At 61.9% G+C, this 27160-nt stretch overlaps 1 protein-coding gene and 1 long non-coding RNA gene across 5 annotated transcripts in view; one reads left to right on the top strand and one right to left on the bottom strand.

The window, feature by feature from the left end:
- The window catches only part of LOC140403285 (uncharacterized), a 203775-nt gene extending 197533 nt beyond the window's left edge, over positions 1–6242 (top strand). The window contains exon 2 of the long non-coding RNA XR_011938277.1: positions 5479–6242. This is a non-coding gene — a long non-coding RNA (uncharacterized lncRNA). The remainder of the gene's footprint in view (positions 1–5478) is intronic.
- smarca4a (SWI/SNF related BAF chromatin remodeling complex subunit ATPase 4a) overlaps positions 1–16327 on the bottom strand; it is a 196260-nt gene extending 179933 nt beyond the window's left edge. For all 4 annotated transcript variants that reach the window (XM_072491080.1, XM_072491081.1, XM_072491082.1 and 1 more), the window contains exon 1: positions 16215–16327. The gene's annotated coding sequence lies outside the window, so the exon portion shown is untranslated. The remainder of the gene's footprint in view (positions 1–16214) is intronic.
- Positions 16328–27160: the final 10833 nt, after the last annotated feature.

Genomic DNA, 27160 nt, shown 5'->3' with positions numbered 1-27160 from the left:
AAATCTGGTTGCTAAATCTACAAAATGCAAAATAAATATATTATTTGCTTTATCCCAGATCTTAAGGTCCATGGCCACAATGTTGTTAAAATCCCTGGCCAAAGGTAGGGTTACTATCGGTCGTGCTGGTGTCCTTCTGTACTTCCTACAAACTTCACAGCGGTCACTAACCTGTTCTATCAGTTCAATATAGTCGTCATCCCTTACCCCTGCATCCTTTAATAAATTTTTCAGCCTCCGAGGAGACGGATGTGCAAATTGCCTATGCATTTTTAATACCACAAGCTTTTTATCAGCTAAAGTCCCATTTTCAACTGCCATTAACACATCCCTAACCACTCTACTTGAAATATTATTTGTCAGTTATGGAATCCAATAGAGTCCCGACTGTGTAAATTGTAAGTCCACCACCTTTCCACAAACTGTCGCCTTATCCTGTTCCATATCCAGTTTCATGTGTGCTTTCTTCATCGACGGTCTGCTCAGAAGCAAAGTCTCACTTGATACAACATCCGTGCTAATGAAATGATTCACTCCAGCAATATTGCAAGGGATCACCACTCTTTTCAGCGACTTCAGAGTATTATCATCCCCAAACCTGAAACTTGTGGAACTTTCAAATTCCTTAACCGTGTTACGATTTTTAGCATTCAAAGAGTCCAGGTAACATTTTAACCAGTCAATTCCACACACAGTAGATGTGCAGCCACTGTCCAAGACAGCACAGTTGAAGGATTCTGCAACCAACACCCTCATTACCGGCCTAAAACTGCTGGTCAATAGGACAATGCCTTCTTTCCGGTCACTATCTTTTTCCTCTTCTGACTCTTCCGTGTCATGTGTCGCTTCAAACACTCTATCATAACGCGTTGGACAGTTGAAAACATATTGGTATTGAGAGTCACATCGATTTATCATGCCCCGTGCATTTCTGGGGTTCATCTTCCTATTGTAGGTTCTAACTGGGTTTCTGTCTTCATAATTTCCTTGTCTCGGTCTCCTTCTATTGTCTTGAGCCCTGTTCGTAGCCATACGATTTTGCCATCCTGTTAGTAGTGTATCTTCCATATTCTGCCTGATTGCAGGCTGACCTATTTGGGCCATCAGAGCCATCGGAATCGAATGTTTCCCCAGAAACGTTTGTAAAGCTTTTGTCATCTGTTCGAATAAGGTATCCTTATCAGTAAACTGAACTCCTGTCAAAACCAGGAGCCTATCCATGTTGCTCACTCTAGCACAGTTAAGTAATTTAAAGGCCAACACAGACTGGAAATTCCAGGTTGTGTTTCTGCAGTCTTTTATATAGTCTGCCAAATTCCATTATATAGTCTTCCATGGAGATATCCTCCATTTTCCGGAACTTATCAAAATCCAACCATGCTTCATACGCACTTAACAAGTCATCTTTCTTACAAATCTTATCCATATAATGTAATTATAGTCTCCAGACCTTCTTCTGAGTCTAACTCTTCCAATTCCAGCTCAGAAAGCACTTTGTTTCGGATTTTACTGCCATATGGTAGAGAAAGAGCCAATGCCATACCTTGTTTTCACTTTCCCAAAGCAGTTATCTTAGTCCACATAACTACTGCACTTCTCCATTGGTCGTACGATTCCCTTTCAGAAAATAAGGGAGGATAGTCATATCCAGCCATCTTTATCCTCGGTTCAGCCATATATCCCTTTTTTCTTTCTTTCTTTTCTCACTCACTCCTTGGTTTGATCTGGAAAGTTGTATCGTTCAACCCTTCACATTTACACAGCAACCATCCTCTGCTACCAATTGTTACACGTTTTTAGTTGCTGTGATATGAAGAGTCTAAAGTTCTGTTCCTTTTTCACAAACACACATTTATTTCCTTCCAACAGCCTTTGCACAAAACTCTCACTATACATCACCTGACAGAGACCACCTGAAGCCCCTTTACATATCAGTGCCAATTAATGGATACTTAACATAAATGAGACAACTAATTGCAATGTCTCTTAACCCATTACTTAACAGCCATTGTTTAGGTGACTGCCTAAAAATGCATTTTCCAACGTTGCCATTAATCACAGACTAGTTTGAAAGGTCTGGCCATTACCAATAGAAAGAAGACTGAAGACTTTCACATTCTCAGAACCTTAATGAATTACCTATAAACTGTAGTCACTCTTTTAGTCGTAGCCAGTTTTGGAACCTCTCATGCAAACAAAAGCACCTCCCACAATGCAACAACCTTCCCCCCCCTCAGTACTGAACTGGTGTGACAGCCAGCAATATGTATTCAAGTCACCAGAGTAGGGGCCTTCTAGTTTAGAGGTAAAGGGGGCTTGCTACAGGGAGATGCCCATGCTATGGGCCAGCAGCCTACTGTGTACTAGGATATTAGCCTGTTCAGAGACTGCCCCTTTTTTTTTTTCTTTTTATAAATTTAGAGTACCCAATTCATTTTTTCCAATTAAGGGGCAATTTAGCATGTTTGGTTCACCTACCCTGCACATCTTTGGGTTGTGGGGGCGAAGCCCACGCAGACATGGGGAGAATGTGCAAACTCCACACGGACATTGACCCAGAGCCGGGATCGAACCTGGGACCTCGATGCCGTGAGACTGCAGTGCTACCACTGCGCCACCGTGCTGCCTTAGTCTGCCCCTTCAAGCGGTTTTTAAATGGGGTTCTTGCTCGTCAATTCCTGCCTTGCTGGTCTCATGCAGATGGCAGAAGCTCCAAAATAAACTTGCTAGATTTACTGAGGTTGGCCAGCAAGCAGACCCCATGATAAATAGTTACCATGACTCCTACACCTGATCTACAATGACACAAAGGGAATGGTGACCTAGACCAGGTAACAGGACATTACTATTCATATGCATCAAGCCCAAACTGTAACAGAAAGGAATTGACACTGCGAGCACATTTCTCATGATAGCTTAAAATGAGTGAAGGCGCTACCTGGGGTTTGGTACTAAGTCACACTGCCCAGCAGGTGTCAGTGGTGTGTGCTGAGAAAGCTGATCTCAGCTGGGGGCAGCACTATGTTGGTGGGGAGGGGAGTTGTAATTAGGATTGGTCTGCACTGCGATACCTGCGAATAGGCAACTGGCTCACTCACTAGGCCACGAGGCCCCATATCCCTGACTGGGGGAAGCTGTGCTCCAGCATGAACAGGCAGCTTCAGGAGACGGGCAAAGGAAAAGGAAATGGTTCAAGTAAATACTATCATTTGAAGACCCGTTTCATTGAACAGATGTGTGCACCATGGATTGAAAGTGTGCCAAAGTAGAAATCAACTGGATTTTTGTTGGTTCTTTCCCGAGGATAGTGAGCCTCTGGAATATGTTACTGACTGCTGCAGTGTGTGTGTGCTGACTCTTTGTGAGCCTTCAAGAAGAGGTTGAGCCAGTTCCTGGCTGGGGCAAAGGTCGTATCATTGGAACAGGAGGAAGCATTTTATCCTCTCACATCAGTACGGTCATTCAATGAGATCATGGCTGGTCTGTGACCTAACTTGATCTGCCCACCGTTGCCCACTTTGGCTAAGGAAAGTCCATAATCTGAGATTTAAAATTAACAACTGACCTAGCATTAACTGGCATTTGTGGAAGAGAGTTCCAACCTACAACTCTTGCTGCAGAAGTGTTTCGTAACATCACTCCTGAAAGGCCTGCCTCTAATTTTCAGGTTATATCCTCGAGGCACAGACTCAACTGATGGAAATAGCTTCTCCCTGTTAGTTTCCAATTTATAATGATCTTTTGCTTGTCCTTCGAGGCAACGATGCCCATGCCCATCGCCTGGTGTTGTTGGAAGGGTTCCAGTGGGTATGTAGGTGACTGCTGAGGTTAATCTGCACCTGGAGGTTTCGGCTGCAATTAGGACAAGATACCGTGACAATCTGAAATTTGGGCAAGCTGCTGGTGCAGGATTCCTTCTCCTTGCATTTTCTCTCTGCCTCTGATACGTGCTAGCTTTTGAGGGGGGGTCACACCCGTTTCTATTTCATTGCCTCCGGCCTGCTCTTGTAGCCACATTTTTGTTCCTGTTTAGTTCCTGATCAACGGTAACCCTCCAGAATGTTGATAGTGTGACATTCAGCAATGGCAAAGCCACGGAACATCAAGAGGGTGATGCTATCAAGGTTTGCCCTCATTGGAGAGAGTCATTGCCTGCCACTCATGTGAGACAATTGTTACTTGCCACTTATCAGCCAAAGCCTGAATGGTATCCAGATTTTGCTCCTTATGGATACGGGACTGCTTCCTGGGGCGGGATTCTCCAACCACCCGCCGGGTCGGAGAATCGTCGGGGGGCGACGTGAATCACGCCCATGCCGGCCGCCGAATACTCCAGCACCGAAAATTCGGCGGGGGCGGGAATTGCGCCGTGCCGGTGCCCCTCCCCCCCCCCACCTGGCGATTCTCCGGCCCACGATGGGCCGAAGTCCCGCTGCTGTCACGCCTGTCCCACCGGCATCAATCAAACCACCTACCTTACCAGCGGCGCGGGCGGGCTCTGGGGTCCTGGGGGCTTTCTGGTCCCAGGGGGTGCCCGCGACCGGGGCCCACCAATCCCGGGCGTGCCTGTGCCGTGGGGGCGCTCTTTTCCTTCCGCCTCGGCCATAGCCTCCGCGATGGCCGATGCGGGAGTGACCCTCCCCCCGCGCAGGGATGATGTCAGCAGCCGCTGATGCTCCAGCGTATGTGCGGACTTCCGCCGGCCGGCGGAGTCCCTTCGGCCCCGGCTAGCGTGGTGCCAAAGGCCTTTCCCGCCGGCGCGCCAACCACTCCGGCGCGGGCCTAGCCCTTGAAGGCGAGGGCTTGGCCCCTAAAGGTGCGGAGAATCCGCACCTTTGGGGCGGCCCAACGCCGGAGTGCTTCCCGCCACTCCATCCCGCCGGGACGCCCCCCCCCCCCCCCCCCCCCCCCCCCGCCCTGCCGGGTAGGGGAGAATCCCGGCCATGATCTGAGGATTTGTGAATGGGACTGAACATTGTACAATCATCAACGGACATCCTCAGTTCTGACATTATGATGGAGAGGTCACTGATGAAACAGCTGGTTGGGCCTAAGACATTACTCTGAGGAACTCCTGTAGCAAGTGCCCTTGCATTAAAGTGACTGACCTCCAACAACTACTTTCCTTTGTGCTAGGAATGACCCCAACCAGTGGAGTGTTTTCTCCCTGATTCCCATTGACTTCAATTTTGCCAGGGCTCCTTGATGCCACATTTGGTCAACTGTTGCTTTAAGTCAAGAGCAGTCACTCTCACCTTGAGTTCATGTTTTTTGTCCATGTTTGATGGAAAGTAGATTAGTGAGGCGGTAATTAGCCTGGTTGGCTTTTTCCTGTTTTTTGTAGACAGGACACACATTTTCCACATTGTTGGGTGGATGCCTGTGTTTGTACCTGTGCTGGGGCAGCTTGGCTAGTTATGGAGCACACGTCTTTATATTGACACTAGGGGGTGCTGTCATGTTCCATTGTCTTTGCAGTGTCCAGTGCTTGTTTTGTGATATCATGTGGAGTGAATCGCATTGGCAGAAGACTGGCATCTGTGACGCAGGAGGAGGCCAAGATGGATCATCCACTCGGCACTACTGCCTGATATTGGAGTGAGATGAAGTAGGATCGGAGGAGGCGCCTGTGGAGCATAAATCCCAGCACAGCCCAATTGGGCCGAATTGCCTGTTTATGCACAATTGTGTTTGTAATTTTGTATGTATAATTGTCCCAGCTCCCGCAGTGCTTCAAAGTGTCCATGCATTTTTTGTTTCAATTGAAGATCATATGAACCACATCAGAGGACTTTGTTTTACCAGTTTCCCCAATGCCATGGCAACAGACACCAAGAACAGAAGAAATAGGAGCAGGTAAAGACCATACAGCCCGTCAAGCTTGCTCCAAACATTCAATATGCTGAAGGCTGATCTTCGGGGTTAATTTGATTCTTCCGCCCACTCCCCGTAGCGCTTGATTCCCGGAGAAACCAAAATTCTGTCTATCTCAGCCTTAACATATTGGCGCATTCACAACCATCTGGGGTAGAGATTTTCAAACACTCGTCAGCAAACCTAGATACATTACTCTCTGTCTCTTCATCCTCTATCCACGCAAATACAACTCTACCAACTCCATTAAGCCTTATCTTGCATATTAACCTTTTGGGCGGCACCAAATCAAATGTCTTTTGAAAATCCAAGCAACTACATCTACTGTTACCCCTTTATCTACCTTCTTGAATAAATTTGTCAATCAGGATTTCTCTTTTGTAGCATCATGTTGGCTTGCTGTAATCATGCTATGCTTTTAGAAATGCTTTGTTGAAACGTCCTTAATAATAGATTCCAGCACTTTCTTGAGGATTGATGTCAGGCTAACTGGCCTGTGATGAGCCATTTATAGTCTCCCTCCATGGGCAGCACGGTGGCGCAGTGGGTTAGCCCTGCTGCCTCACGGCGCCGAGGTCCCAGTTTCGATCCCGGCTCTGGGTCACTGTCTGTGTAGAGTTTGCACATTCTCCCCGTGTTTGCGTGGGTTTCGCCCCCACGACCCAAAGATGTGCAGGCTCAGTGGATTGGCCACGCTTAATTGCCCCTTAATTGGAAAAATGAATTGGGTAAATTACAGTCTCCCTCCTTTCATGAAACGCTGCAACCCCCACGCACACACACATGCCCACAGGCGCTCACATACACATTTAAACATCACAACATAATGTTAAGCAACGACCCACGGAAAAATAGCCACAGCAGTTGTAAACAATCCAACAATCCAATACTTTGGCAGTTACCACAGTTACCCCTTTATCTACACAGTTCTGTCCCTGCCTGCATGCAAATTATCAGTTCATTCAAATTATTATTTTTCTTAAGCATCAAAGACATCTTTGAATTATTAGGAGACTGGATTCCCAAAAAGCTGGTGACTGTGCTGTACATGTGGGAACCAAATCTTTCCAAATCGAGAGCTTTAAACTCATCTCTTATTCCCACAGAAGCAGGATGGTTAATTATCCTCACATTAAATTGAAACAGGTTCAATCACCTTGAGGTTGGGGAAAATAATCTGCAAACTCTTTACAGAGATGGAATGCAATGTGGGGGTAGAGAGGACAGAGTGGGGGAGAAGGCAGAAGGCGGAGGGGGGGCAGAAGGCGGAGGAGGGGCAGAAGGCGGAGGAGGGGCAGAAGGCGGAGGAGGGGCAGAAGGCGGAGGAGGGGCAGAAGGCGGAGGAGGGGCAGAAGGAGGAGGAGGGGCAGAAGGCGGAGGAGGAGGGGCAGAAGGCGGAGGAGGAGGGGCAGAAGGCGGAGGAGGAGGGGCAGAAGGCGGAGGAGGAGGGGCAGAAGGCGGAGGAGGAGGGGCAGAAGGCGGAGGAGGAGGGGCAGAAGGCGGAGGAGGAGGGCAGAAGGCGGAGGAGGAGGGGCAGAAGGCGGAGGAGGAGGGGCAGAAGGCGGAGGAGGGAGGGGCAGAAGGCGGAGGAGGAGGGGCAGAAGGCGGAGGAGGAGGAGGGGCAGAAGGCGGAGGAGGAGGAGGGGCAGAAGGCGGAGGAGGAGGGGCAGAAGGCGGAGGAGGAGGGGCAGAAGGCGGAGGAGGAGGGGCATAAAGCGGAGGAGGGAGGGGAGGGGAGAGGGAGGGGAGAGGAGGGGGAGGGGAGAGGGAGGGGAGAGGAGGGGGAGGGGAGAGGAGGGGGAGGGGAGAGGAGGGAGGGGAGAGGAGGGAGGGGGAGGGGGAAATGGTGGAGGGGGAAATGGTGGAGGGGAGGGGAGAAGGTAGAGGGGGGAGGGGGGGAGGGAGGGAAGGCGGAGGGGGGGAGGGAGGGAAGGCGGAGGGGGGGAGGGAGGGAAGGCGGAGGGGGGGAGGGAGGGAAGGCGGAGGGGGGGAGGGAGAGAAGGCGGAGGGGGGGAGGGAGAGAAGGCGGAGGGGGAGGGGAGAAGGCGGAGGGGGAGGGGAGAAGGCGGAGGGGGAGGGGAGATGGCGGAGGGGGAGGGGAGATGGCGGAGGGGGAGGGAGATGGCGGAGGGGGAGGGGAGATGGCGGAGGGGGAGGGGAGATGGCGGAGGGGGAGGGGAGATGGCGGAGGGGGAGGGGAGATGGCGGAGGGGGAGGGGAGATGGCGGAGGGGGAGGGGAGATGGCGGGAGGGGGAGGGGAGATGGCGGAGGGGGAGGGGAGATGGCGGAGGGGGAGGGGAGATGGCGGAGGGGGAGGGGAGAAGGCGGAGGGGGAGGGGAGATGGCGGAGGGGGAGGGGAGATGGCGGAGGGGGAGGGGAGATGGCGGAGGGGGAGGGGAGATGGCGGAGGGGGAGGGGAGATGGCGGAGGGGGAGGGGAGATGGCGGAGGGGGAGGGGAGATGGCGGAGGGGGAGGGGAGATGGCGGAGGGGGAGGGGAGATGGCGGAGGGGGAGGGGAGATGGCGGAGGGGGAGGGGAGATGGCGGAGGGGGGAGGGGAGGTGGCGGAGGGGGAGGGGAGGTGGCGGAGGGGAGGTGGCGGAGGGGGAGGGGAGGTGGCGGAGGGGGAGGGGAGATGGCGGAGGGGGAGGGGAGATGGCGGAGGGGGAGGGGAGATGGCGGAGGGGGGAGGGGAGATGGCGGAGGGGGAGGGGAGATGGCGGAGGGGGAGGGGAGATGGCGGAGGCGGAGGGGAGATGGCGGAGGGGGTGGGAGATGGGGGTGGGGAGATGGGGGGTGGGGAGATGGGGGTGGGGAGATGGCGGAGATGGCGGAGGGGGAGGGGAGATGGGGGAGGGGAGATGGCGGAGGGGGGAGGGGAGATGGCGGAGGGGGAGGGGAGATGGCGGAGGGGGAGGGGAGATGGCGGAGGGGGAGGGGAGATGGCGGAGGGGGAGGGGAGATGGCGGAGGGGGAGGGGAGATGGCGGAGGGGGAGGGGAGATGGCGGAGGGGGAGGGGAGATGGCGGAGGGGAGATGGCGGAGGGGGAGGGGAGATGGCGGAGGGGGAGGAGGGGGAGGGGGAGAAGGCGGAGGCGGAGGGGGAGAAGGCGGAGGGGGAGAAGGCGGAGGGGGAGGGGGAGGGGGAGAAGACTAAGGGGGAGAAGGCAGAGGGGGAGGGGGGAGAAGGCAGAGGGGGAGGGGGAGAAGGCAGAGGGGGAGGGGGAGAAGGCAGAGGGGGAGGGGGAGAAGGCAGAGGGGGAGGGGGAGAAGGCGGAGGGGGAGAAGGCGGAGGGGGAGAAGGCGGAGGGGGAGAAGGCGGGAGGGGGAGAAGGCGGAGGGGGAGAAGGCGGAGGGGGAGAAGGCGGAGGGGGAGAAGGCGGAGGGGGAGAAGGCGGAGGGGGAGAAGGGGGAGAAGGCGGAGGGGGAGAAGGAGAAGGCGGAGGGGGAGGGGGAGAAGGCGGAGGGGGAGGGGGGAGGGGGAGGGGGAGAAGGCGGAGGGGGAGGGGAGGGGGAGGGGGAGAAGGGCGGAGGGGGAGGGGGAGGGGGAGAAGGCGGAGGGGGAGAAGGCGGAGGGGGAGAAGGCGGAGGGGGAGAAGGCGGAGGGGGAGAAGGCGGAGGGGGAGAAGGCGGAGGGGGAGAAGGCGGAGGGGGAGAAGGCGGAGGGGGAGAAGGCGGAGGGGGAGAAGGCGGAGGGGGAGAAGGCGGAGGGGGAGAAGGCGGAGGGGGAGAAGGCGGAGGGGGAGAAGGCGGAGGGGGAGAAGGCGGAGGGGGAGGGGGAGAAGGCCGGAGGGGGAGGGGGAGAAGGCGGAGGGGGAGGGGGAGGGGGAGGGGGAGAAGGCGGAGGGGGGAGGGGGAGAAGGCGGAGGGGGGGAGGGGGAGAAGGCGGAGGGGGGGAGGGGGAGAAGGCGGAGGGGGGGAGGGGGAGAAGGCGGAGGGGGGAGGGGGAGAAGGCGGAGGGGGGGAGGGGGAGAAGGCGGAGGGGTGAGGAGGGGGAGAAGGCGGAGGGGGAGGAGGGGGAGGAGGGGGAGAAGGCGGAGGGGGAGGAGGGGGAGAAGGCGGAGGGGGAGGAGGGGGAGGAGGGGGAGAAGGGGGAGGAGGGGGAGAAGGCGGAGGGGGAGGGGGAGAAGGCGGAGGGGGAGGGGGAGAAGGCGGAGGGGGAGGGGGAGAAGGCGGAGGGGGAGGGGGAGAAGGCGGAGGGGGAGGGGGAGAAGGCGGAGGGGGAGGGGGAGAAGGCGGAGGGGGAGGAGGGGGAGAAGGCGGAGGGGGAGGAGGGGGAGGGGGAGGAGGGGGAGGAGGGGGAGGGGAGAAGGCGGAGGGGGAGGGGGAGAAGGCGGAGGGGGAGGGGGAGAAGGCGGAGGGGGAGGGGGAGAAGGCGGAGGGGAGGGGGAGAAGGCGGAGGGGGAGGGGGAGAAGGCGGAGGGGGGAGGGGGAGAAGGCGGAGGGGGAGGGGGAGAAGGGGGAGAAGGCGGAGGGGGAGAAGGCGGACGGGGAGGGGGAGAAGGCGGACGGGGAGGGGGAGAAGGCGGACGGGGAGGGGGAGAAGGCGGACGGGGAGGGGGAGAAGGCGGACGGGGAGAAGGCGGAGGGGGAGGGGGAGGGGGAGGGGGAGAAGGCGGAGGGGGAGGGGGAGAAAGGCGAGGGGGAGGGGGAGAAGGCGGAGGGGGAGGGGGAGAAGGCGGAGGGGGAGGGGGAGAAGGCGGAGGGGAAGGGGGGAGAAGACGGAGGGGAAGGGGGAGAAGGCGGAGGGGAGGGGAGAAGGCGGAGGGGGAGAAGGCGGAGGGGGAGGGGGAGAAGGCGGAGGGGGAGGGGGAGAAGGCGGAGGGGGGGGGAGAAGGCGGAGGGGAGGGGGAGAAGGGGGAGGGGAGAAGGCGGAGGGGGAGGGGGAGAAGGCGGAGGGGGAGGGGGAGAAGGCGGAGGGGAGAAGGCGGAGGGGAGAAGGCGGAGGGGAGAAGGCGGAGGGGGAGAAGGCGGAGGGGGAGAAGGCGGAGGGGGAGAAGGCGGAGGGGGAGAAGGCGGAGGGGAGAAGGCGGAGGGGGAGAAGGCGGAGGGGGAGAAGGCGGAGGGGGAGAAGGCGGAGGGGGAGAAGGCGGAGGGGGAGAAGGCGGAGGGGGAGAAGGCGGAGGGGGAGAAGGCGGAGGGGGAGAAGGCGGAGGGGGAGGGGGAGAAGGCGGAGGGGGAGAAGGCGGAGGGGGAGAAGGCGGAGGGGGGAGAAGGCGGAGGGGGAGAAGGCGGAGGGGGAGAAGGCGGAGGGGAGAAGGCGGAGGGGAGGGGGAGAAGGCGGAGGGGGAGAAGGCGGAGGGGGAGAAGGCGGAGGGGGAGGGGAGAAGGCGGAGGGGGAGGGGGAGAAGGCGGAGGCGGAGGGGAGAAGGCGGAGGCGGAGGGGGAGAAGGCGGAGGCGGAGGGGGAGGGGGAGAAGGCGGAGGGGAGGGGGAGAAGGCGGAGGGAGGGGAGAAGGCGGAGGGGAGGGGAGAAGGCGGAGGGGGAGGGGGAGAAGGCGGAGGGGGGAGGGGGAGAAGGCGGAGGGGGAGGGAGGGGAGAAGGCGGAGGGGGGAGGGGGAGAAGGCGGAGGGGGAGGGGGGAGAAGGCGGAGGGGGAGGGGGAGAAGGCGGAGGGGGAGGGGGGAGGCGGAGGGGGAGAGGGGAGGGAGGAGGCGGAGGGGGAGGGGGAGAAGGCGGAGGGGGAGGGGGAGAACATAGACCATAACAGTGCAGAAAGAGGCCATTCGGCCCATTGAGTCTGCACCGACCCACTTAAGCCTTCACTTTCTCCCCATCCCCATAACCCATAACTCCCCCGAACCTTTTTGGTCACTAAGGGCAATTTATCATGTAAGGGCAATTTATCATGGCTAATCCACCTAACTTGCACGTCTTTGGACTGTGGGAGGAAACCGGAGCACCCGGAGGAAACCCAACAGACACGAGGAGAACGGGCGGAGGGGGAGATGGCGGAGGGGAGAGGACGGATGGGGGGGAAGGGGGAAATGGTGGAGGGGGAGGGGTGGGGGAGAAGGCAGAGGGGGGAGGGAGAGAAGGCGGAAGGGGCAGGGAGAGAAGGCGGAGGGGGGAACGAGAGAAGGGGGAGGGGGAGAAGGCGGAGGGGGAGGGGAGATGTCGGAGGGGAGAAGGCAGAGGGGGAGAAGGCGAAGGGGGAGAAGGCGGAGGGAGAGAGGGAGAAGGCGAAGGGGGAGAAGGCGGAGGGGAGAGAGGGGAGAAGGCGGAGGGGAGAGAGGGAGAAGGCGGAGGGGAGAGGGGGGAGAAGGTGGAGGGGAGGGGGATAAGGGAGGGGGAGAAGGCGAAGGGGGAGAAGGCGAAGGGGGAGGAGGGGGAGGGGGAGAAGGCGAAGGGGAGGAGGGGGAGGGGGAGGGGGAGAAGGGGGAGGAGGAGAAGGCGAAGGGGGGAGGGGGAGAAGGCGGAGGGGGGAAGGGGAGGGGGAGAAGGCGGAGAAGGGGAGGGGGAGAAGGCGGAGGGGGAGAACGGGGCCCGGGCGGAGGGGGAGAACATAGACCATAACAGGACTGAAGGAGGCCATTCGGCCCATCGAGTCTGCACCGACCCACTTAAGCCTTCACTTTCACCCCATCCCCATAACCCATAACTCCCCCTAACCTTTTTGGGCACTAAGGGCAATTTATCATGGCTAATCCACCTAACCTGCACGTCTTTGGACTGTGGGAGGAAACCGGAGCACCCAGAGGAAACCCACGCAGATAAGAGGAGAATGTGCAGACTCCGCACAGGACAGTGACCCAGCAGGGAATCGAACCTGGGACCCTGGCGCTGTGAAGCCACAGTGCTATCCACTTGTGCTACCGTGCTGCCTGAAGGGGGAGGGGGAGAAGGGGGAGGGGAGAAGGGGGACGGGGAGAAGGGGGAGGGGGAGAAGGGGGAGAGGGAGAAGGGGGAGGGGGAGAAGGGGGGAGAAGGGGGAGCAGGCGGAGGGGGAGGGGGAGCAGGCGGGTGGGGGAGGAGGAGAAGACGGATGGGGAGAAGGGGAGTCAGGATGGGTGTAGGATGGGGACGGGGAGGCACGATGGAAGGGCGGGAGGGAAAGGGTGGAGGGGGTCATGGGAGGGAGAAGGAGGCATGAAGGTGGATGGGGAGGGGGAAGTCTCATGGAGCTGCGTGTCAGCGAGGGAGAAAGCAGAGAGGGGTCGGGTAGGAAGAACACAGTTTGGAGGTGGGGGGGGGGGGGGAGGAAGAATGCAGCGAGGAGCTGAGGGGAGTGTGAACCCAGTGTGGGGGTGGAGAGAGTACATGGGGTTGCTAAAGATTGAGGGTATGTGCGGGTTTGTGGGAAAAGGATAAAAGTCAGAGGAAATAAGGAAAACTTGCGTCCCCATTTTATGTTTTACAGACTTTGAGAGCAACACATGGTGTCAAATGTTGTGTGCGATAATGTCATGTCATGCCTCTTGGAAGATGCAAGGTGCTATATAAATGCATGCTGTTGTTGGTTAAACAATTGATGAAAAACAAGCTTCAACCTTTGCCACATCTCATCCCAAGCTGCGGGCAAAATATTGTGGCCAACCTCATCCCAAATCTTCCTTCAGAGCAGTGGGAGCAAGATATCCCAAGAATCAGGAACTTCAACAAACCACCCTGTAATCCATCAAAATATTTGCCGGAAAGGGTCAAGGAGGAGGCAAGCACAACGTGGGCTCAAATTGCAGTCCACACATCTTCCAATCCCCAAGGGCTGCCATGCTGAGGAAGTGGCTGAGTAAAGGTCAGCGTGTCTTTCCGCCAACCATAGACAGGGAGGCGAGTCAGAGCAAGTTGCATCTGAGCGCTCCCAGGCAACTCCTACTGAAGGACATGCTCTCACCAGCTCTGCAGAGAGACCAGGTCAGCTGGAAAAGGACAATGACATTTTCTTAGGATGAATAAAATGTATCCAGAATGTATTTTATAAATAGCAAGTTAAAATCAGAGGGGGGGAGTTTCTTCCCATCAAGTCTCTCCCCCCCCCCCCGTTAATGGTCCAGCTGACAAGAAGATAATATTCATGCCAACTGAGGTTAGCAGATCTGAGTGACAAGCAAAGGTTTTTCCCTGTGACCTCTCCACTGTGAAGCAAGTGCTCGTATTGCTATACGTCTGAGCTGTCCTAACTCAGCTTTCCGCTCAAAGAACGATACAGCTGGAGACAAGTCCCTCTTCCTTTTAACCACTGGCTGTAGAAGTGATCGCGTTTCAGAAACTTAGCTTGCACTTTGCTCTTGGGACAACTGACTGTGGGATCAGTCGGCAGTGCTTTCAACTCTGTGGCATTTTAAAAACACTGCCTGGGTAATTTAAGTCTGTGCCTAATACTAACTCCCCAGAGTAACACCACAAGGACATTGTACAGCTTTGAGTGCTGTCCTTTCTAGATTAAATGCACCACATTATGTTTATTTTAAAAAAAATCACACCTGGAGGGATCCATTGTGAATAAATGCTCCACATGATGTGCAACACAGCCCAGAAAGGTCATTAGTCCTATTCTGATCTGTACAGAATCAGCTGATCTCAAGTTGGTCATGATTCCCATTCCTAACCACTGTCACCTTCTATAGAATCCTTGGAATCCTTACAGTGCAGAAGAGACCATTGGACCCATCAAGTCTGCACTGACCCTCTGAAAGAGCATCCTACCTAGTCCCACTCCTCCACTCTATTCCCCGTAAACTCCATCTAACCTGCATACCGTTGGACAGTGGGAGGAAACCCATGCAGACACGGGGGAGAACTTGCAAACTCCACAGTCATCCAAAGCTGTAATCGAACCCGGATCCCTGGTGCTGTGAGGCAGCAGTGCTAACCAATGTGCCACTGTGTCGCCCTTTTGTTTTCTCTCCAATTCTCCTGGCCTTGTACTGATTTACCGTTAAATCACCAACTTCTCCCTGTTCTGATGAAAAGTCTGAAACACAAACCGTTTTTCTCTCCACAGCATTTTCAGTTTGTAATTCTGTTTATCTTTGGACCGGATTGGTTTTGGTGCATAAGACCATAAGACACAGGAGCAGAATTAGGCCACTCGGCCCATCGAGTCTGCGCCGCCATTAAATCATGGCTGATATTTTTCTCATCCCCATTCTCTTGCCTTCTCCCCATAGCAAAGCCTCCGCAATCAAATAGTTCGGCAATATTGTTAGAGGAAGAGACGTCTGCATATCCCCAAACTCAGCAAAAGTTAATATCTTGCAGAGAGAAAAGCCACATTTTAAAAGAAAAAAGGTGTTGCTCATCACCTCCACAGGAAAGGTCGCAAGATCTGAACGGCTACGTCCATCAATGCCATCCTTTGTACCCAACTGGTGGCAAAGTTAGCAATAACAAAGCTGATTTTAGGAGGACGGAACAGACAATCTAGCCGTCTGGTTAATACGAAATCTCAAGTCACTGGTGGCCAGGGAGCTTTGCCCAGCTTCCCGACAAGAAGCAAAAAACTGTTTTGTTCAAACAACCGCTCTACTTACAAGCTTCACTTATCTGTATTCTACATTGTCAGGGGCTTTAAAAGTTAACTGAATGCACAGCAGCCCCCAGCCTTTGAAGCTAGTGTCCGAACATCCACATCATTCAAAATACAATAATAAATCACTGAGATCACAAATGATAAACAAACCAGCCGCTGACCCCCTGTCCCTCCTCCACATGTGCAAAAAAAAACATAAATGGGAGGGAAACATAAAAGGTGCAACAAATTTTATGAAGGTGCAGATCAATTCAGTACTGGCTGTCCTCACAACAAAACTTCTAAACAATTTAAAAAATATATACACATCTGCAAAAGAGAGGAAGGGGAATGAGAGGGGGGGGGAGGGATTGCAAAGTGGATTATATACTGATGAGGCATCATTGCAACTGAAAAAGATGCCATGAATACATTCAATTCTGACACACTGAAAGAGAGATTTGAGAGTGTTGCACATATTTTTTAAAAGTTTTTTTTTTGAATGAGCAAATAACATCTCTGTAGGCAGCAGCAGCAGTGTGCCTGGTGCTTTGTTCATTCAGCAGCACAGCCCCAATGTGAGAAGCCACAGACAGAATAATACAGCTGATCCCACCAGCGCGATAAAGCCCAGCACCTCCCTCCCCTGCCCAGACCCGGCTAAACAATATATTTTGAATTAATCGCAATATAAACTAATTAATTTTAGTCCGAATGCGCCACCATAACCGGCCGGCGGGGCCTGCAGCTCCACTCTCGCCGTTAAACAATGAAACCGGCGCCGGTCGCGCCGGAGCCGCCCTCTGCCCCCTCCCCGCGCCTCCCGCCGTCCCCGCACACACCCCGCCGCCCCGCTCAGCCCCCCGAGCCGCGAGACGGCTTCTCTACCTGGACCGGGAGCCGCCGCTCGGGCTGTGAGTGGAACAAAGAGAAACGGCCGGTAGGAGAGCGCGAGCCAGAGAGCGGCGGAGAGCGAGCATGCGCGGAGCCCGGACTGCGGGAGTGGGGGAGGGGGAGACTGAGGAGGGGGGAGAGCAGAGGGGTGGTGGGGGGGAGGGCAGAGGGGTGGTGGGGGGGAGGGCAGAGGGGTGGTGGGGGGGAGGGCAGAGGGGTGGTGGGGGGGAGGGCAGAGGGGTGGTGGGGGGGAGGGCAGAGGGGTGGTGGGGGGGAGGGGGGGAGGGGTGGTGGGGGGAGGGGGGGAGGGGTGGTGGGGGGGAGGGGGGGAGGGGTGGTGGGGGGGAGGGGTGGAGGGGGGGAGGGGTGGTAGGGGGGGTGGGGTAGAGGGGGGTGGGGTAGAGGGGGGGTGGGGTAGAGGGGGGGTGGGGGGGTGGGGTAGAGGGGTGGTGGGGGGGAGGGGTGGTGGGGGGGAGGGGTAGAGGGGTGGTGGGGGGGAGGGGTAGAGGGGGGTGGGGGGGAGGGCAGTGGGGTAGAGGGGGGTGGGGGGGAGGGCAGTGGGGTAGAGGGGGGTGGGGGGGAGGGCAGTGGGGTAGAGGGGGGTGGGGGGGAGGGCAGTGGGGTAGAGGGGGGTGGGGGGGAGGGCAGTGGGGTAGAGGGGGGTGGGGGGGAGGGCAGTGGGGTAGAGGGGGGTGGGGGGGAGGGCAGTGGGGTAGAGGGGGGTGGGGGGGAGGGCAGTGGGGTAGAGGGGGGTGGGGGGGAGGGCAGTGGGGTAGAGGGGGGTGGGGGGGAGGGCAGTGGGGTAGAGGGGGGTGGGGGGGAGGGCAGTGGGGTAGAGGGGGGTGGGGGGGAGGGCAGTGGGGTAGAGGGGGGTGGGGGGGAGGGCAGTGGGGTAGAGGGGGGTGGGGGGGAGGGCAGTGGGGTAGAGGGGGGTGGGGGGGAGGGTAGAGGGGGGTGGGGGTAGAGGGGGGAGGGTAGAGGGGGGTGGGGGTAGAGGGGGGAGAGCAGAGGGGTAGAGGGGGGTGGGGGGAGAGCAGAGGGGTAGTGGGGGGAGAGCAGAGGGGTAGTGGGGGGAGAGCAGAGGGGTAGAGGGGGGAGAGCAGAGGGGTAGAGGGGGGAGAGCAGAGGGGGGTGGGGGGAGAGCAGAGGGGGGTGGGGGGAGAGCAGAGGGGGGTAGAGGGGGGAGAGCAGAGGGGTAGAGGGGGGAGAGCAGAGGGGTAGAGGGGGGTGGGGGAGAGCAGAGGGGTAGAGGGGGGTGGGGGGAGAGCAGAGGGGTAGAGGGGGGTGGGGGGAGAGCAGAGGGGTAGAGGGGGGTGGGGGGAGAGCAGAGGGGTAGAGGGGGGTGGGGGGAGAGGGGTAGAGGGGGGTGAGGGGTAGAGGGGGGTGGGGGGAGAGGGGTAGAGGGGGGTGGGGGGAGAGGGGTAGAGGGGGGTGGGGGGAGAGGGGTAGAGGGGGGTGGGGGGAGAGCAGAGGGGTAGAGGGGGGTGGGGGGAGAGTAGAGGGGGGTGGGGGGAGAGCAGAGGGGTAGAGGGGGGTGGGGGGAGAGCAGAGGGGTAGAGGGGGGTGGGGGTTGGGGGGAGAGCAGAGGGGTAGAGGGGGGTGGGGGGAGAGCAGAGGGGTAGAGGGGGGTGGGGGTTGGGGGGAGAGCAGAGGGGTAGAGGGGGGTGGGGGGAGGGTAGAGGGGGGTGGGGGGAGAGTAGAGGGGTAGAGGGGGGTGGGGGGAGGGTAGAGGGGGGTGGGGGGAGAGTAGAGGGGGGTGGGGGGAGTAGAGGGGTAGAGGGGGGTGGGGGGAGAGTAGAGGGGGGTGGGGGGAGAGTAGAGGGGTAGAGGGGGGTGGGGGGAGAGTAGAGGGGGGTGGGGGGAGAGTAGAGGGGTAGAGGGGGGTGGGGGGAGAGTAGAGGGGTAGAGGGGGGTGGGGGGAGAGCAGAGGGGTAGAGGGGGGTGGGGGGAGAGCAGAGGGGTAGAGGGGGGTGGGGGGGAGGGCAGTGGGGTAGAGGGGGGTGGGGGGGAGGGCAGTGGGGTAGAGGGGGGTGGGGGGGAGGGCAGTGGGGTAGAGGGGGGTAGGGGAGAGCAGAGGGGGGTGGGGGGAGGGTAGAGGGGGGTGGGGGGAGAGTAGAGGGGTAGAGGGGGGTGGGGGGAGTAGAGGGGTAGAGGGGGGTGGGGGGAGAGTAGAGGGGGGTGGGGGGAGAGTAGAGGGGTAGAGGGGGGTGGGGGGAGAGTAGAGGGGGGTGGGGGGAGAGTAGAGGGGTAGAGGGGGGTGGGGGGAGAGTAGAGGGGTAGAGGGGGGTGGGGGGAGAGCAGAGGGGTAGAGGGGGGTGGGGGGAGAGCAGAGGGGTAGAGGGGGGTGGGGGGAGAGCAGAGGGGTAGAGGGGGGTAGGGGAGAGCAGAGGGGGGTGGGGGGAGAGTAGAGGGGGGTGGGGGGAGAGCAGAGGGGGGTGGGGGGAGAGCAGAGGGGGGTGGGGGGAGAGCAGAGGGGGGTGGGGGGAGAGTAGAGGGTGTGTGGGGGGAGAGTAGAGGGTGTGTGGGGGGAGAGCAGAGGGGGGTGGGGGGAGAGCAGAGGGGGGTGGGGGGAGAGCAGAGGGGGGTGGGGGGAGAGCAGAGGGGGGTGGGGAGAGAGCAGAGGGGGGTGGGGGGAGAGCAGAGGGGGGTGGGGGGAGAGCAGAGGGGGGGTGGGGGGAGAGCAGAGGGGGGTGGGGGGAGAGCAGAGGGGGTGGGGGGAGAGAAGAGGGGGGTGGGGGGAGAGCAGAGGGGTAGAGGGGGGTGGGGGGGGAGAGCAGAGGGGTAGAGGGGGGTGGGGGGGAGGGCAGTGGGGTAGAGGGGGGTGGGGGGGAGGGTAGAGGGGGGTGGGGGTAGAGGGGGGAGAGCAGAGGGGTAGAGGGGGGTGGGGGGAGAGCAGAGGGGTAGTGGGGGGAGAGCAGAGGGGTAGAGGGGGGAGAGCAGAGGGGTAGAGGGGGGAGAGCAGAGGGGGGTGGGGGGAGAGCAGAGGGGGGTGGGGGGAGAGCAGAGGGGTAGAGGGGGGAGAGCAGAGGGGTAGAGGGGGGTGGGGGAGAGCAGAGGGGTAGAGGGGGGTGGGGGGAGAGCAGAGGGGTAGAGGGGGGTGGGGGGAGAGCAGAGGGGTAGAGGGGGGTGGGGGGAGAGCAGAGGGGTAGAGGGGGGTGGGGGGAGAGGGGTAGAGGGGGGTGAGGGGTAGAGGGGGGTGGGGGGAGAGGGGTAGAGGGGGGTGGGGGGAGAGGGGTAGAGGGGGGTGGGGGGAGAGGGGTAGAGGGGGGTGGGGGGAGAGCAGAGGGGTAGAGGGGGGTGGGGGGAGAGTAGAGGGGGGTGGGGGGAGAGCAGAGGGGTAGAGGGGGGTGGGGGGAGAGCAGAGGGGTAGAGGGGGGTGGGGGTTGGGGGGAGAGCAGAGGGGTAGAGGGGGGTGGGGGGAGAGCAGAGGGGTAGAGGGGGGTGGGGGTTGGGGGGAGAGCAGAGGGGTAGAGGGGGGTGGGGGGAGGGTAGAGGGGGGTGGGGGGAGAGTAGAGGGGTAGAGGGGGGTGGGGGGAGGGTAGAGGGGGGTGGGGGGAGAGTAGAGGGGGGTGGGGGGAGTAGAGGGGTAGAGGGGGGTGGGGGGAGAGTAGAGGGGGGTGGGGGGAGAGTAGAGGGGTAGAGGGGGGTGGGGGGAGAGTAGAGGGGGGTGGGGGAGAGTAGAGGGGTAGAGGGGGGTGGGGGGAGAGTAGAGGGGTAGAGGGGGGTGGGGGGAGAGCAGAGGGGTAGAGGGGGGTGGGGGGAGAGCAGAGGGGTAGAGGGGGGTGGGGGGGAGGGCAGTGGGGTAGAGGGGGGTGGGGGGGAGGGCAGTGGGGTAGAGGGGGGTGGGGGGGAGGGCAGTGGGGTAGAGGGGGGTAGGGGAGAGCAGAGGGGGGTGGGGGGAGGGTAGAGGGGGGTGGGGGGAGAGTAGAGGGGTAGAGGGGGGTGGGGGGAGTAGAGGGGTAGAGGGGGGTGGGGGGAGAGTAGAGGGGGGTGGGGGGAGAGTAGAGGGGTAGAGGGGGGTGGGGGGAGAGTAGAGGGGGGTGGGGGGAGAGTAGAGGGGTAGAGGGGGGTGGGGGGAGAGTAGAGGGGTAGAGGGGGTGGGGGGAGAGCAGAGGGGTAGAGGGGGGTGGGGGGAGAGCAGAGGGGTAGAGGGGGGTGGGGGGAGAGCAGAGGGGTAGAGGGGGGTAGGGGAGAGCAGAGGGGGGTGGGGGGAGAGTAGAGGGGGGTGGGGGGAGAGCAGAGGGGGGTGGGGGGAGAGCAGAGGGGGGTGGGGGGAGAGTAGAGGGTGTGTGGGGGGAGAGTAGAGGGTGTGTGGGGGGAGAGCAGAGGGGGGTGGGGGGAGAGCAGAGGGGGGTGGGGGGAGAGCAGAGGGGGGTGGGGGGAGAGCAGAGGGGGGTGGGGAGAGAGCAGAGGGGGGTGGGGGGAGAGCAGAGGGGGGTGGGGGGAGAGCAGAGGGGGGTGGGGGGAGAGCAGAGGGGGGTGGGGGGAGAGCAGAGGGGGGTGGGGAGAGAGCAGAGGGGGGTGGGGGGAGAGCAGAGGGGGGTGGGGGGAGAGCAGAGGGGGGTGGGGGGAGAGCAGAGGGGGGTGGGGGGAGAGCAGAGGGGGGTGGGGGGAGAGCAGAGGGGGTGGGGGGAGAGAAGAGGGGGGTGGGGGGAGAGCAGAGGGGTAGAGGGGGGTGGGGGGGAGAGCAGAGGGGTAGAGGGGGGTGGGGGGGAGAGCAGAGGGGTAGAGGGGGGTGGGGGGAGAGCAGAGGGGGGTGGGGGGAGAGCAGAGGGGTAAGGGGGGGTGGGGTGAGAGCAGAGGGGTAAGGGGGGGTGGGGTGAGAGCAGAGGGGTAAGGGGGGTGAGAGCAGAGGGGTAAGGGGGGGTGGGGTGAGAGCAGAGGGGTAAGGGGGGGTGAGAGCAGAGGGGTAAGGGGGGTGAGAGCAGAGGGGTAAGGGGGGTGAGAGCAGAGGGGTAAGGGGGGGTGAGAGCAGAGGGGTAAGGGGGGGTGGGGGGTGAGAGCAGAGGGGTAAGGTGGGGTGGGGTGAGAGCAGAGGGGTGAGAAGGGGGGTGGGGGGAGAGCAGAGGGGTAAGGGGGGGGAGAGCAGAGGGGTAAGGGGGGGGAGAGCAGAGGGGTAAGGGGGGGAGAGCAGAGGGGTAAGGGGGGAGAGCAGAGGGGTATGGGGGGGAGAGCAGAGGGGTAAGGGGGGGAGAGCAGAAGGGTAAGGGGGGGGAGAGCAGAGGGGTAAGGGGGGGGGGAGAGCAGAGGGGTAAGGGGGGGGTGAGAGCAGAGGGGGTAAGGGGGGGGTGAGAGCAGAGGGGTGGGGGGGTGAGAGCAGAGGGGTAAGGGGGGGTGAGAGCAGAGGGGTAAGGGGGGGGGTGAGAGCAGAGGGGTAGGGGGTGAGAGCAGAGGGGTAAGGGGGGAGAGCAGAGGGGGTAAGGGGGGGAGAGCAGAGGGGTAAGGGGGGGGAGAGCAGAGGGGTAAGGGGGGGAGAGAGCAGAGGGGTGAGGAGTAAGGGGGGGGAGGGGTGAGGAGTAAGGGGGGGAGGGGTGAGGAGTAAGGGGGGGAGGGGGTAAGGGGGGGAGGGGTAAGGGGGAGGGGTAAGGGGGGGAGAGCAGAGAGGTAAGGGGGTGAGGGGTAAGGGGGTGAGGGGTAAGGGGGGAAGAGCAGAGGGGTAAGGGGGGAGAGCAGAGGGGTAAGGGGGGAGAGCAGAGGGGTAAGGGGGAGAGCAGAGGGATAAGGGGGGAGAGCAGAGGGGTAAGGGGGAGAGCAGAGGGGTAAGGGGGGAGAGCAGAGGGGTAAGGGGGGAGAGCAGAGGGGTAAGGGGGGAGAGCAGAGGGGTAAGGGGGGGAGAGCAGAGGGGTAAGGGGGGGTGAGCAGAGGGGGTAAGGGGGGGTGAGCAGAGGGGCTAAGGGGGGGGGTGAGCATAGGGGTAAGGGGAGTGGTGGTGAGCATAGGGGTAATGGGGTGGTGGTGAGCATAGGGGTAAGGGGGGGGTGTTGAGCATAGGGGTAAGGGGGGTGAGCATAGGGGTGAGGGGGGGAGCACGGGTGAGGGGGGAGCACAGGGGTGAGGGGGGGTGGGGTGAGAGCAGAGGGGTAAGGGGGGGTGGGGTGAGAGCAGAGGGGTAAGGGGGGGTGAGAGCAGAGGGGTAAGGGGGGTGGGGTGAGAGCAGAGGGGTAAGGGGGGGTGAGAGCAGAGGGGTAAGGGGGGGTGAGAGCAGAGGGGTAAGGGGGGGAGAGCAGAGGGGTAAGGGGGGGTGAGAGCAGAGGGGTAAGGGGGGGGTGGGGGGTGAGAGCAGAGGGGTAAGGTGGGGTGGGGTGAGAGCAGAGGGGTGAGAAGGGGGGTGGGGGGAGAGCAGGGGGTAGGGGGGGGGGAGGGGGGGGTGGGGGGGGAGAGCAGAGGGGTAAGGGGGGGGGAGAGCAGAGGGGTAAGGGGGGGAGAGCAGAGGGGTAAGGGGGGGAGAGCAGAGGGTAAGGGGGGAGAGCCAGAGGGGTAAGGGGGGGGAGAGCAGAGGGGTAAGGGGGGGGAGAGCAGAGGGTAAGGGGGGGGAGAGCAGAGGGGTAAGGGGGGGGGGAGAGCAGAGGGGTAAGGGGGGGGTGAGAGCAGAGGGGTAAGGGGGGTGAGAGCAGAGGGGTGGGGGGTGAGAGCAGAGGGGTAAGGGGGGGGTGAGAGCAGAGGGTAAGGGGGGGGGGTGAGAGCAGAGGGGTAGGGGGTGAGAGCAGAGGGGTAAGGGGGGAGAGCAGAGGGGTAAGGGGGGGAGAGCAGAGGGGTAAGGGGGGGGAGAGCAGAGGGGTAAGGGGGGAGAGAGCAGAGGGGTGAGGAGTAAGGGGGGGAGGGGTGAGGAGTAAGGGGGGGAGGGGTGAGGAGTAAGGGGGGGAGGGGTAAGGGGGAGGGGTAAGGGGGAGGGGTAAGGGGGAGAGCAGAGAGGTAAGGGGGTGAGGGGTAAGGGGGTGAGGGGTAAGGGGGGAAGAGCAGAGGGGTAAGGGGGAGAACAGAGGGGTAAGGGGGGAGAGCAGAGGGGTAAGGGGGGAGAGCAGAGGGGTAAGGGGGGAGAGCAGAGGGGTAAGGGGGAGAGCAGAGGGATAAGGGGGGAGAGCAGAGGGGTAAGGGGGAGAGCAGAGGGGTAAGGGGGGAGAGCAGAGGGTAAGGGGGGAGAGCAGAGGGGTAAGGGGGGGAGAGCAGAGGGGTAAGGGGGGAGAGCAGAGGGGTAAGGGGGGGAGAGCAGAGGGGTAAGGGGGGGTGAGCAGAGGGGTAAGGGGGGGTGAGCAGAGGGCTAAGGGGGGGGGTGAGCATAGGGGTAAGGGAGTGGTGGTGAGCATAGGGGTAATGGGGTGGTGGTGAGCATAGGGGTAAGGGGGGGGTGGTGAGCATAGGGGTAAGGGGGGTGAGCATAGGGGTGAGGGGGGGAGCACGGGTGAGGGGGGAGCACAGGGGTGAGGGGAGGGGGGGTGAGCACAGGGGTAGGGGGGGTGAGCACGGGTGGTGGGGAGAGTAGAGGGGAGAGAGCACAGGGGTTAGAGGGGGGAGAGCACAGTGGTAGAGGGGGGGAGAGCACAGGGTAGAGGGGGGGAGAGCACAGGGGTAGAGGGGGGAAGAGCACAGGGGTAAGAGGGGGAGAGCACAGGGGTAGAGGGGGAGAGCACAGGGGTAGAGGGGGGAGAGCACAGGGGTAGAGGGGGGAGAGCACGGGGGTAGAGGGGGGAGAGCACAGGGGTAGAGGGGGGAGAGCACAGGGGTAGAGGGGGGAGAGCACAGGGGTAGAGGGGGAGAGCACAGGGGTAGAGGGGGGAGAGCACAGGGGTAGAGGGGGGAGAGCACAGGGGTAGAGGGGGGGAGAGCACAGGGGTAGAGGGGGGGGAGAGCACAGGGGTAGAGGGGGGGAGAGCACAGGGTAGAGGGGGGGGAGAGCACAGGGGTAGAGGGGGGAGAGCACAGGGGTAGAGGGGGGGAGAGCACAGGGGTAGAGGGGGGGGAGAGCACAGGGGTAGAGGGGGGGGGGAGAGCATATGGGTAGAGGGGGGGGAGAGCACATGGGTAGAGGGGGGGAAGAGCACAGGGGTAGAGGGGAGGAGAGCACAGGGGTAGAGGAGGGAGAGCACAGGGGTTAGAGGGGGGAGAGCACGGGGGGGAGAGCATAGGGGTAGGGGGCGAGCATGGGGGTGTGGGGTGGAGAGCAGAGGGGTGTGGGGGGAGAGCATTGGGGCAGGGGGGGAGAGCATTGGGGGGCAGGGGGGGAGCATTGGGGCAGGGGGGGAGAGCATTGGGGCAGGGGGGGAGCATTGGGGCAGGGGGGGGAGCATTGGGCAGGGGGGGAGCATTGGGGCAGGGGGGGAGAGCATTGGGGCAGGGGGGAGAGCATTGGGGCAGGGGGGGAGAGCATTGGGGCAGGGGGGAGAGCATTGGGGGCAGGGGGGAGAGCATTGGGGCAGGGGGGAGAGCATTGGGCAGGGGGAGAGCATTGGGGCAGGGGGGAGAGCATTGGGGCAGGGGGGAGAGCATTGGGGCAGGGGGGAGAGCATTGGGGGCAGGGGGGGAGAGCATTGGGGTGTGGGGTGGAGAGCAGAGGGGTGTGGGGGGGGAGCATTTGGGTAGGGGGCGAGCATGGGGGTAGGGGGAGAGATTAGGGGTAGGGGGCGAGCATGGGGGTGTGGGGTGGAGAGCATAGGGGAAGGGGGGGAAAAGCATAGGGGGAGGGGGGAGAGCATAGGGAGAGCGGGCGTGCATGGGGGTAGGGGAGAGCACGGGGTGGGGGGGAAGAGAATAGGGTTAGGGGGTGTAAGGGTTAGGGGGGTGTAAGGGTTAGGGGGGGTGTAAGGCGTAGGGGGGTGTTTGGGGGGTAGGGGGGTGTTTGGGGGGGTGGGGGGGTGTTTGGTGCGTAGGGATGGGTGTTTGGGGGTGACAGGAGTAGGGGGGTGTTTGGGTGTGTAAGGGGTAGGGGGGGTGTTTTGTGGAGGGGGGTGTTTGAGGGGGTGTAAGGGGTAGGGGGTGTTTTGTGGGGGTGTAAGGGGTAGGGGGGGGTGAGGGGTGTAAGGGGTAGGGGGGTTGAGGGTTTGGGGGTAGAAGGGGGTGAGGTGTTGGGTGGAAGGGGGTGAGGTGTTGGGGGTGGAAGGGGGTGAGGTGTTGGGGGTGGAAGGGGGTGAGGTGTTGGTGGTGGAAAGGGGATGAGGGTGTTGGGTGGAAGGGGATGAGCAGTTGGGGTGGAAGGGGGTGAGGGGTTGTGGGTTGGAATGGGGTGAGGGGTTGTGGGTGGAAGGGAGTGAGGGTCGGGGGGGTGTAAGGGGTCGGGAGGGTTGTAAGGGTCGGGAGGGTGTAAGGGGTCGGGGGGGGTGTAAGGGGTCGGGGGGGTGGAAGGGGGTCGGGGGGGTGGAAGGGGGTCGGGGGGGAGGTGGAAGGGGTCGTGGGGGGAGGTGGAAGGGGTCGTGGGGGGAGGTGGAAGGGGTCGGGGGGGGAGGTGGAAGGGGTCGGGGGGGGAGGTGGAAGGGGTCGGGGGGGGAGGTGGAAGGGGTCGGGGGGGGAGGTGGAAGGGGTCGGGGGGGGTGGAAGGGGTCGGGGGGGCGCTGGAAGGGGTCGGGGGTGTGTGGAAGGGGTCGGGGGGGGTGGAAGGGGTCGGGGGGGGGGGGCGGAAGGGGTCGGGGGGGGGCGGAAGGGGTCGGGGGGGGCGGAAGGGGGTCGGGGGGGGGGCGGAAGGGGTCGGGGGGGGCTGGAAGGGGTCGGGGGGGGCTGGAAGGGGTCGGGGGTGTGTGGAAGGGGTCGGGGGAGGGTGGAAGGGGTCGGGGGGGGGGTGGAAGGGGTCGGGGGGGGGTGGAAGGGGGTCGGGGGGGGTGGAAGGGGTCGGGGCGGGAGGGAGTCGGGGGTGTGTGAGGGGTTGGGGTGTGGAAGGGGTTGAGGGGTTGGGATGTGGAAGGGGTTGGGGTGTGGAATGTGTTGAGGGGTTGGGGCCTGTGGAAGGGGTTGAGGGGTGGGATGGGTTGGGTGGAAGGGGGGTGAGGGGTTGGGGGGTGTGGAAGGGGTCGGGTTGGGGGGGGTGGAAGGGAGTCAGGGGTTGGGTGGGTGGATGGGGGTCGGGTTGGGGGAGTGGAACGGGTTGAGGGGTTGGGGTGTGGAAGGGGTTGAGGGGTTGGGGTGTGGAAGGCGTTGAGGGGGTTGGGGGTGTGGAAGGGGTTGTGGTGGTGGAAAGGGTTGAGGGGTTGGGGTGTGGAAGGGGTTGAGGGGTTGGGGTGTGGAAGGGGGTTGGGGTGTGGGAAGCGGTTGTGGTGTGGGAAGGGGCTGGGGGGTGGAAGGGGCTGGGGGGTGGAAGGGGGCTGGGGGGGTGGAAGGGGCTGGGGGGTGGAAGGGGCTGGGGGGTGGAAGGGGGCTGGGGGGTGGAAGGGGCTGGGGGGGTGGAAGGGGCTGGGGGGTGGAAGGGGCTGGGGGGTGGAAGGGGCTGGGGGGTGGAAGGGGCTGGGGGGGTGGAGGGGCTGGGGGGTGGAAGGGGCTGGGGGGTGGAAGGGGCTGGGGGGTGGAAGGGGCTGGGGGGTGGAAGGGGGCTGGGGGGTGGAAGGGGCTGGGGGGTGGAAGGGGCTGGGGGGTGGAAGGGGCCTGGGGGGGTGGGAAGGGGGCTGGGGGGTGGGAGGGGGCTGGGGGGTGGGAGGGGCTGGGGGGTGGGAGGGGCTGGGGTGGTGGGGGTGGGAGGGGCTGGGGGGGGTGGGGTCGGGGCCTGGGTGGGGTGGTGGTGATGGGGCTGGGGTTGTGGCAGGTTGGGTGTGGAAGGGGTTGGGTTGGGTTGGGGCTGTGGAAGGGGTTGAGAGGGTGTGGATGGGTTGGTGGAGGTGAGGGGTAATTGGGTTGCGGGGTGGAAGGGGTTGGGGGTGGAGGGGTTGGGGGGGTGGAAGGGGTCGGGTTGGTGGGGGTGGAAGGGGGTCAGGGGGTGGGGGGGGTGGGATGTGGGGTCGGGTTGGGAGGGAGTGGACGGGTTG

Source organism: Scyliorhinus torazame, chromosome 27, assembly GCF_047496885.1.
Source record: "Scyliorhinus torazame isolate Kashiwa2021f chromosome 27, sScyTor2.1, whole genome shotgun sequence".
NCBI lineage: Eukaryota > Metazoa > Chordata > Chondrichthyes > Carcharhiniformes > Scyliorhinidae > Scyliorhinus > Scyliorhinus torazame.
Note: the sequence above shows the minus strand (reverse complement) of the source record. Positions and strands in the feature narration are given on the sequence as shown.